Source organism: Equus asinus, chromosome 15 (assembly GCF_041296235.1).
Source record: "Equus asinus isolate D_3611 breed Donkey chromosome 15, EquAss-T2T_v2, whole genome shotgun sequence".
NCBI classification, from domain to species: Eukaryota; Metazoa; Chordata; class Mammalia; order Perissodactyla; family Equidae; genus Equus; species Equus asinus.
The window spans coordinates 25645255-25659556 of NC_091804.1; the positions used below are offsets into that span (position 1 = coordinate 25645255).

Sequence of the window (14302 nt, forward strand, 5' to 3'; positions counted from 1 at the left end):
ACATCTTTGTCACAGTTTTTCCTTCTAGGTTAATTTTAGAATAAGGTCTGTAGATTAGATAGTGGCATGGTATTAATGTTAATTATTTTGGTAATCTTACTGTGGTGATATAAGTGAATATGCTAGTTCTTAGCAATTGCAAACTAAAATATTTAAGGGTAGGGAAATACGATGTCTCCAGCTTTCCTGTCAAGTGGTTTAGACAAAAAAGTATGTAGGGATGTAAATGAATTTATGGGTAGATAGATAGATAATGATAAAAAGAAATTGGTCAGTTAATTGGTGAATTTTGGTGAATGATACCAAGGGAGTTCTTTGTACTGTTCTTGCAAGTTTGAGATTTTTAAAAAAAATGTTAAGTTGAGATAAGAGAAATAGAATACTAAGCAATAGATATCCATTAACAAAAAAAGAGAGTATGATAGTAAATGGTCAGTTTAGGGCTGTCTAAAGAAGTAAACTTAGCTGTGGTCTGAATAATAAGGAAGTAGCCGAGTAGGTATCAGATGGAAGAATATTCCAGACAGAGAAAAGCAGTGTAGAGGTCCTATGGTGGGAATCAGCTTGATATTTTGAGTGAATAGAAAAATGCTAGTGTAGTTAGAATGTAACAGATGAAGAGAAGAGGATAGAGAGGAAAGTTGGAGAGGTAGAGACAGCTCTTGGAGAGCTCTATAAACCAGGGTGAGGAATTGGGGTTTTATTCTGAGAGTGGTGGGTCACCATTCAAGGGTTATCAGTGGGATAGTAACGTGATCTGATTTATGTTTTATAAAGTTCACGCTTCCTGTAGTATAGAGAAAGAATTGTTTGGGAGCATGGCTGAAAGCAGCAAGAACAGAAGTAAAAAACGGTAAGTTTGGACTAGGTGCGGTGGAAGTTAGTGTAACTTTGTTCATGGCAGTGGAAGATGGAAGTGATTTGGTATGTTTTAAAGGTAGGTTGAGTTTTCTAAACTTGCTGATGGATTGTATGTTAAGAGAGGAAGAGTGCTTTCAAATAATTGTCAAATCTGCCCTCGCTGGTATTTGTCCATTCATTTAAATATTTATTAGGCACCCACTATGTACCAAGCACTGTTATAGTCATTGAAGTTACATCAGTGAATAAAGCAAAACCCCTGCCCTTCTGGAGATTAAATTCCTCTGGAAGAAACAAATAGTAAAGATGATAAATAAGTAGTACAGTTGTGTGCTGTATAATGACATTTTGGTCAATGACGGACCACATATATGGTGGTGGTCCCCCATAAGATTAGTACTGGATAGCCTAGGTATGTAGTAGGCTATACCATTTAGGTTTGTGTAAGTGCACTCTATGATGTTCACACAATGATGAAATTGCCTAACTACTCATTTCTCAGAACATGTCCCCATTGTTAAGTGACGTGTGACTGCATGTGGTAGCCTAAAATATACATGTTTTATATATATTTAAAATGGTTGATATATACATTCCAACAATGAGAAGTGCTAAGGAGAAATGGGAAGAGTTTAAGAACATCCAAGTTCAGTTGAGGAACAGGTGATGATTTTGAGAACGCAAAGAGATGATGGATGTAAAACGTTCCGCACTTTTGTGGCACATTGTGCCTGTGACCTTTTGAGTACGTACTCTGATTGAGATTGAGGAGGACAGTTCCTTGTGGGACGCAGTCTTGACTACCTGTGATGTTGCATGCATCTTTTTGAGCATAGGCAGAAAATCACCAAATGAGTGGCCAAAGACTTGGAGTGAGTGAGGTTTTAAGAAGTATGGGTCTTGGGGCCCACCCGGTGGCACAGCAGTTAAGTTCGCACGTTCCTCTTCTTGGCGGCCTGGGGTTCACCGGTTCAGATCCCCGTTGTGGACATGACACCGTTTGGCAAAAGCCATGCTGTGGTAGGCGTCCCACGTATAAAATAGAGGAAGATAGGCATGGATGTTAGTTCAGGGCCAGTCTTCCTCAGCAAAAAGAGGAAGACCGGCAGTAGTTAGCTCAGGGCTAATCCGCCTCAAAAAAAAGAAAAAAAAAAAAGTATGGGTCTTGGTAAGGCAATAGAAAGGTGCATGTGAAACATTCATATATAGTAGGGGACTAATTTAATAACACAAAGATACTCTCTTCCTTAAAAACAATTTGTACAGTCTTTGTACTTTAACTTTCTTAATATCCAAAGGGTTTTGTGGTGGCGTATGGTAAAAAAACATTAAAAAAACAGCTCTTAATACTGACAGAAGAGCAAGAGCCAAGGAATTGGAGAAGGATTCTAAGTGGAATGAAGCTGTTGCCTCTCAGCTCTTCACTAACCTAGCTAAGTTAACACAAAAAGGAAAAACCCTGGGTTTTTACCTTGGTCTCATCATCTGGTTAGAGAACACATACGTAGGAGAGGCTTTTATTCTTTCATAGTGAATCAGAATAGGTGTCCTGTGAAGAGATGATACCCAGGTCAGTTCTTCGTGTATGAATAAAAATTAGCCTGGAGAAGATGGAGAGAAGAGACCCAGTCAAGTATGAGGTCAAAAGTGGAGGATAATAAGACTAGAGGAGTAGTCAATGTCTAGGTTATACAGCATTCTATGCTTTTTTTCAGGACCGTAGACTATCCTGTAGGCAATAGGATTAAGACTCTTAGAGTTGTTTTTTTTTTTTTTTCCCTTCTTCCAAAATTAGCACTTGAGCTAACATCTGTTGCCAATTTTCTTCTTTTTTTTTCTTTCTCCCCAAAGCTCCCCAGTACATAGTTGTAGGCCCTTCTGGCTCTGCTATGTGGGATGCCACCTCAGCATGGCTTGATGAGCGGTGCTAGGTCCATGCCCAGGGTCCAAACCAGCGAATCCCTGGGCCATCAAAGCTGAGCGCACAAATTTAACCACTCAGCCCCGGGGCCAGCCCCCGGACTCTTAAAGTTATTTTGCTTTTACACTTTTTTGACTGAGGAAGATTCACCCTGAGCTAACATCTTTTGCCCATCTTCCTCTTTTTGCCTGAGGAAGATTTGCCCTGAGCTAACATCTGTGCTGGCCTTCCTCTGTTTTGTATGTGGGTCACCCACCACAGCCACAGCATGGCCATTGATGAGTAGTGTAGGTCCTTGCCCGAGAACCAAACTCAGGCTGCCAAAACTAGGGCACAGGGCGGGCCCTAGTTTTTTTGTTTTAAAGCAGGAAAGTATGAGTTGGTTGGCATTTTTGATGATGGAGGCTTCTGGGCAAAAGATGAGTTTCATGAGAGCAATCTTAGAGTCAGGGAGACCATTTTGAGATGATTTCTGTACTCTAGGCAAGAGACGGCAGAGGTCTGGATTTTGTCTATTATAGGTGGAATAGAGAGGGCCAGAGGATTTGAACCTCTGTGTGTGTGTGTGTGTGAGATGCAAAGTAATGATTAGTTTTAAAATACAGATGAAAATGAAAAGACTGAGCTGATTAGTTGTTGTTTTAATCTGGCCTATAAGTGTTTTTGTGGTTTCAAAGGGAAGTTTCAAAAGGATGAATAAGCTTGGGTACTATATGTATTTTATTAGACATTTGGGGATGGCAAAATAATTTTTAAAATATTTCTAACAACTTTATTTTTGTTTTTATCTGCAGGATGAAAAAGTAAATTCTGGGGTTCTTTTTGATTAAATTAGTATACCATATGGTGTTTACACAGGCTGACTGCTATGCAAGGTGGCTGTGTTATTTTTCTCTTTCAGGATATGATTCTTTACCTGATGCCAATGTTCTGAAACATTTATTTTCTAGTCAACAGTATGTGAAGCAGTTATTCTAGTCATTGTATTTTTTCTTGATGCCTCAATTGATGTCACCATTAGTGTAGTGTTTAACCCTACTTTTCTGTTAGTTTAATATTTAAAAAAATTAAACCTTCATTTCAAGTTTATATAGTGCTTTCCAACCTTTTCACATCATAGCACACAAAGAAATTGATAAGTTCTGACTGGCCATCCCATGCTGAGGAAATCATTATCTCAGTATACTCATAATCATTCACGTCTCTCCAGTGTTACTTGGCACACAGCTTGGGAAGTTCTGCCTTAATAGGAAAGATATAGAAGCTTTTCTATACTGCATTTGAATTATTAGTTAACTAGAATTAGGAAAGAGTTACACTTAGTCTATGTATCACATATTCTAGGTAGGTGCTATGTTTAATAGTGAGGAATTTGAGGAACTCACATGGGCTACTGGACAGAGACGGGCACGGAAACAAATTTCGGGTAGTACAATATGACAGATGACATTGTACAGCTGTTTATAAGAGGCTGTGAGAGTGCAGATATGGGAGAGTTTAATTCTGTCAAGGTGCAATTGAGGAGTATCTAGGTGGGCCAATGAAGAGGTGAGGTTCACGTTGGATTTTAAGGTAGGAGTTTCCGAGGTGCCTGAGATGGGGAAGGCGGGCCAGTTTAGGGAGAGGGCACAGCCTGTTTTATAGGCTTTATGCCTGCTTCATTTCTGTTGCAGATCTTTTAATATATAAGTAGATATTGGAACTTAGAAGTTTGCTCTGATGGCAGACATGGTTATTTGCCTTGCCAAAGTGCCCATCTACCTTCCATTTATGTTGTTTGGATTCACTTCCCACTATATTATAGCTTTCTATTTGCATTGTGCTTTTAATTTTAAAAGCTTTTTATCCTCATTCATAATAGCTCCCCAGGGAAAGGAAATAAAAACCAGGTGATAGTATTTTCATTTTTATGGAGGAGAAAACTGAGTCAGCATCATCAGATCAGCAGTTTTTTCCAGGGTTGGTCATTAAGAGGCAAGAATATAGAATCTTGAAGAGAAATTTCTATGATGACTGTCAGTTCCCAGATAAGGTCTTTTTCCTTTGCTTGATTACAGAGGGTGCTGTCCAACAGGAAGAACCTGTCTCAGTCCTCTGGGCACAGCCATAGTGCTGACTGATGAGGCAGTGACGAGGAGGAGAGCCAGCAAGGCAGACAGCACGGTTGCTGATCACAGAGCTAACAGCCCGACATCTGCAAGCTGCAGTTGTAGCCTTTTGCTGTAGCATATTCATATTTCTGCTCACACTTCTGAGGGTCACAGGGTTTGGAGGAAGAGTTCAAGTTAAACCATTCCAAACTTAGAGTGTACTCCATCTCTAAGAGGACTTATGTTCTATATTGGGTGAAGTTATCCATGAGATCCCATAGTTGGTACATTTCCCAGTTCGCTTATTGCCATGTTTATTCCATCTTCCCTAAACTAATTTTAGTTTAATGCCAAAATAAGATTGAGCTGTCTTAACAGATGAATTGAGTAGGTGCTAATTATGTCACTGAAATGTTTGCCAAAGAGATTTTATTTTCTATCTGGTTTTGATCTATGTGTCTTTCAGCTTCTCTTGGAAAACAAGGTGGAAGGTTATGTTTTAGAGTGTCCTTGTTAAAATAGTCATTTCAGTGAGCAGTGCTTGCTCTTGACCCTTTATATTTGTGATTGTATTTTTCTAAAGGTACCTGGATTATTGGAAACAGTGAAGGAAAGAACTTTTTGGGTTGTTAACTTTGAGGAGCTATCCTGGGAAGAAAAGGATGATCTTGGTGTGGAGCCAACATTTTGAAAATCATGGTTTATGTTTTCTTATTCCTCCAGCCCGTTCATTTGACAGAGTGGGCCTGCTTTGTCAGAAACCTCTCTGTCAATTGAGGACATAAATGGGTTCCCATATAATAGCTTATATACTTACCTTCACATATTTGTGTAGAAAGACAGGAAGTATAGAAGAATATGAAGTCTCTTTGCACTATGATCAATGTTTATTTCTTTTCTCTTATTAAACTTTTGGTCACAATGTGCAAAATCATTGAGTCCTATAATAATTCGCTCTTTCAGCTTCATTCAATTTAGATTTCTTTTGCTATAGTGATGGGCTCTGGAGTCCAGCAGAGCTGTCACCTCTTTTTAGCTATATGACCTTGGGCATAATTTAATTTACCTGAGCCTTTGTTTCTGGTTGAGTAAAGTGGTAATGATGATGGTAACTCCCATTGTCTTGGAGGTGTTGTGTAAATAAAATATTTATACAGTGCTTAGCACCAGTCTTTGCACATAATAAATAAATAAATGTTATCATTTACAAATGAATAAATAGAAATGGAGAGTAATAGTAGCTATTATTATTGTAGTTGCTTCCTGACTTATTTATCCTTCCCAACAACAAAGTCTTGCCCCGCTGAAATCTTGAATAAATTGGAAACCTGCTTCATTATCAGTATGGATTTAAAAAAAAGTGGCTAGTGTTTGCGGGCATCTGAAAGAAGGTCTTTTAAATCAACTTTCCTTTCTTATCAATTGGTCACTTTTTAGTCATTATTAGAATAAATGGTTGCATAATACAAATAACATCAAAATATCACAAGTTAATATAAGAATAATACAAACAGTTACAGAAACAACAACATAAGACCAAAAGTAAATTGGCCACTCCTCCCACCCCTCTTTTTTTCTTTACAGCCGACTACTTTGGTGTTTGTACACTTAATTCACATTTTTCCACATCTCTATAAATTTTGTAATGTTTTCTAAGGCAATTTATATGATTGAATTTACTTTCAATGAATATTAGTTTCCTCGAGAGTAATAGTTTTTTTTAAATAGATCCCAGCAAAATGATAAAGAATTGAGAAGTCAAGGCTGTGAACAATAGAGAATTGAGGCCAAAGTTGAATATGGAAATAAGATAAACAATTCCCATTTATTTGTAAAAAGAACCATAATCAGGGGAATTTTATTAAATGAACTGCTACTTGCCCCCATTTGCTACTCTACTACTTTCCCTTCGAACTTTTAGCGCTTTCTCCATGTTACAGATCGTGGACTTGCTATATTCTGCAGTCTCCCACAAGGCTGGCACCGCAGTCCTCTGCTTGCAGTGCCTACAGCCATCATCCAGAGGGGCCAGACACATGGCATTGTAGTGTATTTCCAGATGTCATTCTCTCCATTTGGATGACTTGGAGCTTAAGAAGGATATTTGCTCTTGAAAAGGAGAAGAATTGTTACTTTGGCATAAGGCCCACCCTGGCACCATTCCCACATCTGTTATTGATTGGAACTGAATGCTGGTCAGTCAGGATGCAAGAGTGCTGGTCTGATTATCAAGCTCACCCTTCAGGATGAAATACTGCAGGAAATTTGAAGTATGGCATAAACTGACTTCAGAGAAGATATGAAAGAAGACCCTTTCATAGCTATTGTACAGAGACCTGATGTACAGAGATAGCCTGAGTAGGTTTCCACATGTCAAGAAGATATCATAACATCTATAGGCAGAAACTGCCCTTAGAGGGGGGCAGTGGAATAGGTGGTGAAATCCTTTCATGCTGATTTTAAAAATATACATAACTAACAAAATGCACAGATAATTGTGTTCAGTCCAGTGAGTTTTTATAGTTGTCTGCTCTTGCGTAACCATCATCTTAAAATTTAGAACACTTAAATTTACCAGAAAATTCTTACCTCTGCAATCGGTGTCTCGTTTCTCCTCCTGTATTTCCATTTCATGTAAATGGAACCATACAGTGTGTATCCCTTTGTGTCTGGCTTTTGTGTTTTGAGTTTCATACATGTAATTCCTTTAATCAGTGGCTTGTTCCTTTTTGATATTACAGTATTCCGTTGGATGGATGTACCTCCTTTTGTCCATTCACCTGTTGGTGGACATTTGGTTTGTTTCCAGTTTTTGACTATTATGAATAAGGCTGCTATAAACATTCCTGTAGTTTTTGTGAACATATGTTTTAATTTCTCTTGGGGTGGAATTATTCAGTCATTGGGTAGATGTATGTTTAATTTTATGGGAAACTGCTAAACAGTTCTCCAGCAGTCTAGAGTGGCTGTGCCATTTTAGACTCCTACCAGCAATGTATGGGAGTTCCATATCCTCCTTAACATTTAGTCAATCTCTCTTACTTTAGCTGTTTTAGTGAGTGTGTGATGGTAACTCATTGTGATTTTAATGTGCATTTCCTTGATGATTAATGCTATTGACCAACTGTATGTATTGGACATTGCTATATCTGAATAATCTCTTTTCAAATCTCATTTTCAAAAATTAGGTTATTTATGTTTTTGTTGTTGATGTGTCAGAGTTCTATATACATTCTAGATATGAGTCCTTTGTTAGATATGTAAGCTGTGAATAATTTTTCTTATCTATGGCCCATCTTGTTCATTTTCTTAATGATGTCTTTTGAAGAGCAGAAAACCTTAATTTTCGTAAAGTCTAATTTATTACTTTATAAAAATTCTATGGTTTGTGCTTTTTTGTGACCTAAGAATTCTTTGCTTACTATAAGATTATGAAGATGTTATATTCTCTTGTTCTTTTTCTAGAGACTTTTTGATTCTGGGTGTTAGTCTACAATCTATCTTGAATTTATTTTTGTTGATCGAGTAACTTTTTTTCACTTGGATATTCAGTTCCAGCAATATTTGTTGAAAAGACTTTTCTTTCTCTGTTGGTTTGGCACCCTTACTAAAAATCGCTTGCCATTGAGTAGTTTGTGCTCTAACTTTGTTCTTTTTTAAGATTGTTTAACTATTGTATATCCTTAACATTATCATAAAAACTTCTTGTTGTCTATCCCTGTCTTTTTTTTGTTGTGAATTCCTAAAACTGTTAGAAAATGTACATTTTATGTAGTTCCAGTGCAAACTTGAAGAATAATATTACTTCACAGTATAATTTCTCTTTTGTATTAAAAATAAAGTGTATATATGTAAGGAAAGGTGTGGAACAAAATACTTTAAAATGGAAGAATGCTTTGGGTTATCCCCCCTTAGAAGCAAAGCCAACGTTTACCTTATTTTTATTTGAATTTAAAGCAAAGTTCTGGTTCTAGTTTCACATCTTGATTGTTTTTTAACCCAATAGTCCTGTTATTAGGAAAACGTGATCGTTCTGTATAACCCACTAAGAAATACCTAAGAGTTGACTTTATTTATGAAACAAATAAGAATCAAGTATGTACTATGTTCTGGCCACTGGACTTGGCACTGGGAATACAGCAGTGATCCAGACAGACATGGCTCCAACTCTCAAGGGTCTTACTATATGTGAGGTAGAAAACCAAAATGAACAAATTATGCATTTGGGGCCTTGTGATGTGACCAGAAGTTTTTTGATGTTCTTCATTATTCAGCTGCTGATAGAAGCATCAGAAATAAGAAGCATCAAAAATATCACCCAGGAATGTGATGTTTCTTACCATTTGGGTAAAACTCATTTGCGGCATACAGATAATGTTGCTATTTTTTGGTTTTGTTTTTTAATGACAATGTGTCCTGAAGCTATACTATACAGCATGAACATTGGAATCAGTGAGTATGTATGTCTATGACTTTCTTTGTCAGTTATGTAATTTCTAAGTATTACCTTCTGAAACTTTCCTTGCAAAGCCTTGTTTTATACCTGTGATAGATATTGTAACTCAGGTTCTTTGTTTTTGTTTTTTGTTTTGTTTTAATCCAGAGGAACCAGAGGTGTTAGCCTATGTTTTAAAACTCACATTTGGTAGTGGTACAAACAGCTGTCACACTGAATAATTGTCAAGTCATTATGAGAGTTTCTGTCTCTCATTAATCTGTAGGTATAAATCTGGGTCTTAACCACATGTGATTGGTAAAAATTAGTTCTTGGGAGAGTTTATGCTGTGTAGACCATCTGTTCCCTGTTCTCAAACACAGAGTGAAAAGTTAGTCTTAAAATTTGCTAGCCAGTGAACTAAAATGTATGTTAGGATGGTAGGCTGAGTGACATCTCTAGAGGAGACACTTGTAACTTGGGCTCTGTATGTAGACACCGCTGGACTCGGTTGCAGAAGCATTAGTGTATTTGGATATACTCTTCGTTTGGTGGGCAGGAGTCTTTGTTTTTAGCTGATTCTCAATGGTGACCATGAACCAAAACAGGATCTTAGATGATTATATAATATGACTTGACTGTTTTTATAGGATACAGCTAAATCTTCTCTTTTTTGTGTGTCCCCACTCCCAGTCTACTTGATACCCTGTCTTTTAACTCTTATCACCCAGCTATACCATGAGCTTCTTGCGGGTTGGAAGTGCAGCTTCCTCTTTGTATTCCAAGCACTTAGTGCAGTGCTCAGTCATGTTAGCCTTTCAGTGATGATTGATAAAATGAATCTTCGTGGCAACTTCTTGCTTTAGGAATGACAGCGTTATCTTTTCTTAAAAGCAACTTCTTTTTTCCACATTCCCTTCCACCTTTTGCCTATAAATGTAAATACTTCTTACATGCTATTTCCACGAATATGTTATATTCTGCTCTTACTTTTACATTATATCAAGGCCTTTTCTCTATTGTTATGTATTTATCTGTCACTGTTTCAATGGAGAAATAGACCCAGAATATACATTGTTTTTGTCACTACCATTATTTATATTAGATTGTGTTGCCATCTACCAATCCTTTATATAAGAATATTATTGTACTAATTTGAGAAATCACTTGTTTCAGTTTAAGTCATTACTATAAAGTTGTTCTAGCCACATGATAATGGGTCATTTCCCAGGGCCACGGACTGAGCCCTTGTCTGGGTCTCATTTTCTTTGAACAGACTGACTATAGGCTTTCTAGTTTAAAGTTATTCAACTAATTGTGAACCTTATTTGGGGAGATGTAATTATTTTTATGAACCAATAATTTGAATATAATGTTTGATGAGGTTTTAGGGTGTTTCTTCTCTGTTTCTTAGTTGAGTATGTTTATATGAAAAGTCAATATTTTATATTAAGTAAATCATATTTAGTAAATCTTTTAATTTCCTTGTTTCTATAAAGGATAAAATTGCGTACAATTGGGAATGAATTATTTGTTAAATTTAAATAATAAATCATAGAGGAATGTTGGTTGAGTATATTTAAGTCCTGAGTTACCTTGTTTGGGTTTAGGTGATGACTAGGTCTCTACCAGCAATGCATTTAGAAACCATTTTATCAGATGTATTCTTTCTGCAGGGAGCTTTACTGTAGTATGCATTCATTTTCAGTACTTTCACTCCCAGAGGACAACTGTCTCAAAATGCTGGAAGCACTTTCCTGTACCCTCTCTTGTGTCAATCATACTATGCGTTTAGTTGTGGACTTGCTGTTTTCCCTTCTTGATTGCATATTCTCATGTTTGTAATTAGACATTTTTAGACTAGAAGATATCTTCCTCAGCCCATTAGGTAAACTCTAGCCAGCTTCGTGGTAGGAACAGTAGAGGTAGTAACAACAATAGTAGTAGATGATGATGAAGATGATGATGATGTTGATGTTCGTATGTTTAGTAAAATGGTTTATCGTTTAGAACAGGATTATTAACTTCATTTCCTGATGACGAAACAGTTTGCAGAGAGAGGCAGACTTAATTGCCTATTTTACATAGATAGTGAACCACTGCTTTAGGTGTGCTTATTTGTTTAAGCATTTACTGTGTACCCAAAAGTGATAGCCTTTAAACTGATGGTGAGGTTTTGACAGGTTAACTGACATGCCTTTAGTCATACAGTCCAGTTACTGAGATTGTAACCTATCCAGTCGGTCTAAATTAAGAGTCTTTTTCCCGTCTGTTCTGCTGAGGTGGAGAAGGACTGGGGTTGGGCTTCCGACTTTCCAATCTTGGTTTTTCTGTTATGCTTCCTATTTTAAATAATCTGCCCCATTGTTCTCTGACCCTAATTGCTTTTCAAAATTAACGGTTTCAAAAATGAGGTCGCTGTAACTGGATCATACTGCCATACTACTTGTGTATGAAGAAAGACTTAACATGTTAGAAATGCTTGGCAGCACAGTGGGTGTCTTATAATTCTTCAGTAGACAAGAAAATTTAGTGAGAGAGCAAATGAAAATATTTCATAAGCAATGTTCCAAAGGATTCAAAGAACTTGATATTTATCTGTTATCTCCACTCTGTCCTGAATTTCATTTTCGTTTCCTTTCCATACTGTGACCATATGTATCTATTTTTGATAAATAATCATAATCATACCACATATATAATTTTGTAGGAGGCTTCGCCCCACAGAGTTTTGTATTGTATACATTTCCCCAAGTGTTGAATGATCTTCATAATTATATAAATATATGTTGGTGAGGAACATTAGCCCCGAGCTAACATCCACTGCCAGTCCTCCTTTTAAAAGCTGAGGAAGATTGGGCCTGAGCTAACATCTGTTCCCACCTTCCTCTATCATATATGTGGGACACCTGTCACAGCACGGCTTGATGAACAGTGCATAGGTCTGCACTTGGGATCTGAACCAGTGAACCCGGGGCCGCCAAAGCAGAGTGTGCAAACTTAACCACTATGCCACTGGGCTGGCCCCCATAATTTTAGTTGTAATGCCTTCACAGTTTGCATTGACATGCAGTTCTACTATTTAATTAACCATTCCTCTGTGGTATAAATTGCTTTTTCCCTTGGGTTATTTTCTTAAGGACAAATTCCCAGGAGTGAAGTCACACAGTCAAATGGTATGAACATTTTTCTGGCAGAGAAATCATTTTTTAATCCCACTAATTGAATGTTGGTCGTTCAAAATACATTTATTTCTGTGCTTTTCTTCCTAGTACATTAGTAATCGGATACTGTAACTAATGGAAGGTAGCAAGCATATAGATAATCTAGGAAGCCTTAGAGTTTGCACTGTAACTACATCGTTGTTTTCTCTCAAAATTCACCATCCTATTTTTGTTATGCTTTGACAGAGTGATAGAGGGCTGGCTGAGGAAATGTGGAGAAATTGATATTAAAACCTTGGCCATGGTAAATTGAAAGTTAACTTTGGGAGAAAAGCTTAACAATAGAGGAAAAGCGTGATTACTCTTTATGGTTGGCTATTGAAATATAAATTTAATACTTTTGTTCGTCTTTGCATAGCAGTCTCTATTTGATCATTTGCCGCACTCCCCTAAAAAGGTGGTAGCTATGGTGTTTTACAGTGTGCAAAAGGGCTGCAAGTATATGCTCATGTAATCCTATTAACACTGCAATTAATTATTATCATAATTATCCCTTATTTTAGAGATGAGTAAACTGTAGTTCTGTTGATGTTGATTCTTTATCCAAAACAATGGAACCTACTCATCCTGTCTTTCTCTGATGGTTTTAAGCAGAGACTGGATTCATGGAAGCCATTTGTATTCTATAGCAAATTCTTGCATTGGATATGAGTTGAAAATCTTAAGATCATTTGGCCAGCCCTGGTGGCCTAGTGGTTAAGTTTAGTGTGCTCCACATCAGTGGCCTGAGTTTGGTTCCCGGGCATGGACCTACACCACTCATCTGTCACTGACCATACATTGGTGGCGTCTCACATTCAGAAAGAGGAGGATTGGCAGCAGATGTTAGCTCAAGGGAAATCTTCCTCAGGGGGGGAAAAAATCTTAAGATCCTTCATAGTCAAGAGTTTCTAAATAATCAGAAGTACTTTTTGGTTAGAACTGAAGGGCCAAAGGGATTTATAATTGGGAAGTAAAGATAGAATGCAGCTCTGAATCAGGAAAAGGTCCTGTGATCCCACAGACGTAGGTATTTTGACTCTTAATTTTTCTTTTTCTCAGAAGGTTCATAATTAGAGCACAGAAATTCCGGGTTGTCCTAGTTTGAAAGCTCTGAACTTGGTTGCTAGCTTTCTAAAAGTATATAGGAGAGTCTCCTAGCATTGTCTCTACCTAAATCTAAACTTTACTACTTAAACGTAATACTCTGCCTCTGTTGATTGAAATTAGTTTTAATTACATTCCCTTAAGTGGACCTGTATGGAAAAACATCTTGGATGGTTCCAAGACCAAAAGTTGAATCATTTTTCTTGTATTTCATTTTAACTTGTTATGTCTGGGCTGTTTTGGCATTTAAAGCCATTAATCTTAACTCACGATTTCTGTCCCAAGGCAAATGAGAGGCAGATGCTCACATCTGGACCGTTTGTTCCAAACATTGTTTCATTCACATGGTTTAAATTGCATTAGAAATTTTTGATAGTGATGAAGTCAAGAATTTAGAGTGAATCATTGGGTCTTCCTACTGAAAGGGGAAGATTGAAACTTCCCATTCAGTAGACTCAACTATTATTTGTTGTTGATATTTTAATTTAAAATATGCACTGTTAGTCTGTGTTTTTGCTTTGCTCAAATGTTATTTAAAATGATGAACTTAGAGGAGAAAAAGTGAACTTTTTGAATCATTTTCTGTAATTAGAATAGAAAGTTAGGTACAAATAAATATATTTTAACCTAAGAAGTACCATTGTCATTCAACTCGAGATATTTCTTTCTTTCTCCTTCATTTCTG

At 37.0% G+C, this 14302-nt stretch overlaps 1 protein-coding gene across 8 annotated transcripts in view; it reads left to right on the forward strand.

Moving 5' to 3' along the window:
* CBFA2T2 (CBFA2/RUNX1 partner transcriptional co-repressor 2) overlaps positions 1 to 14302 on the forward strand; it is a 139616-nt gene that overhangs the window by 67323 nt on the left and 57991 nt on the right. The gene's annotated exons all lie outside the window — the stretch shown is intronic.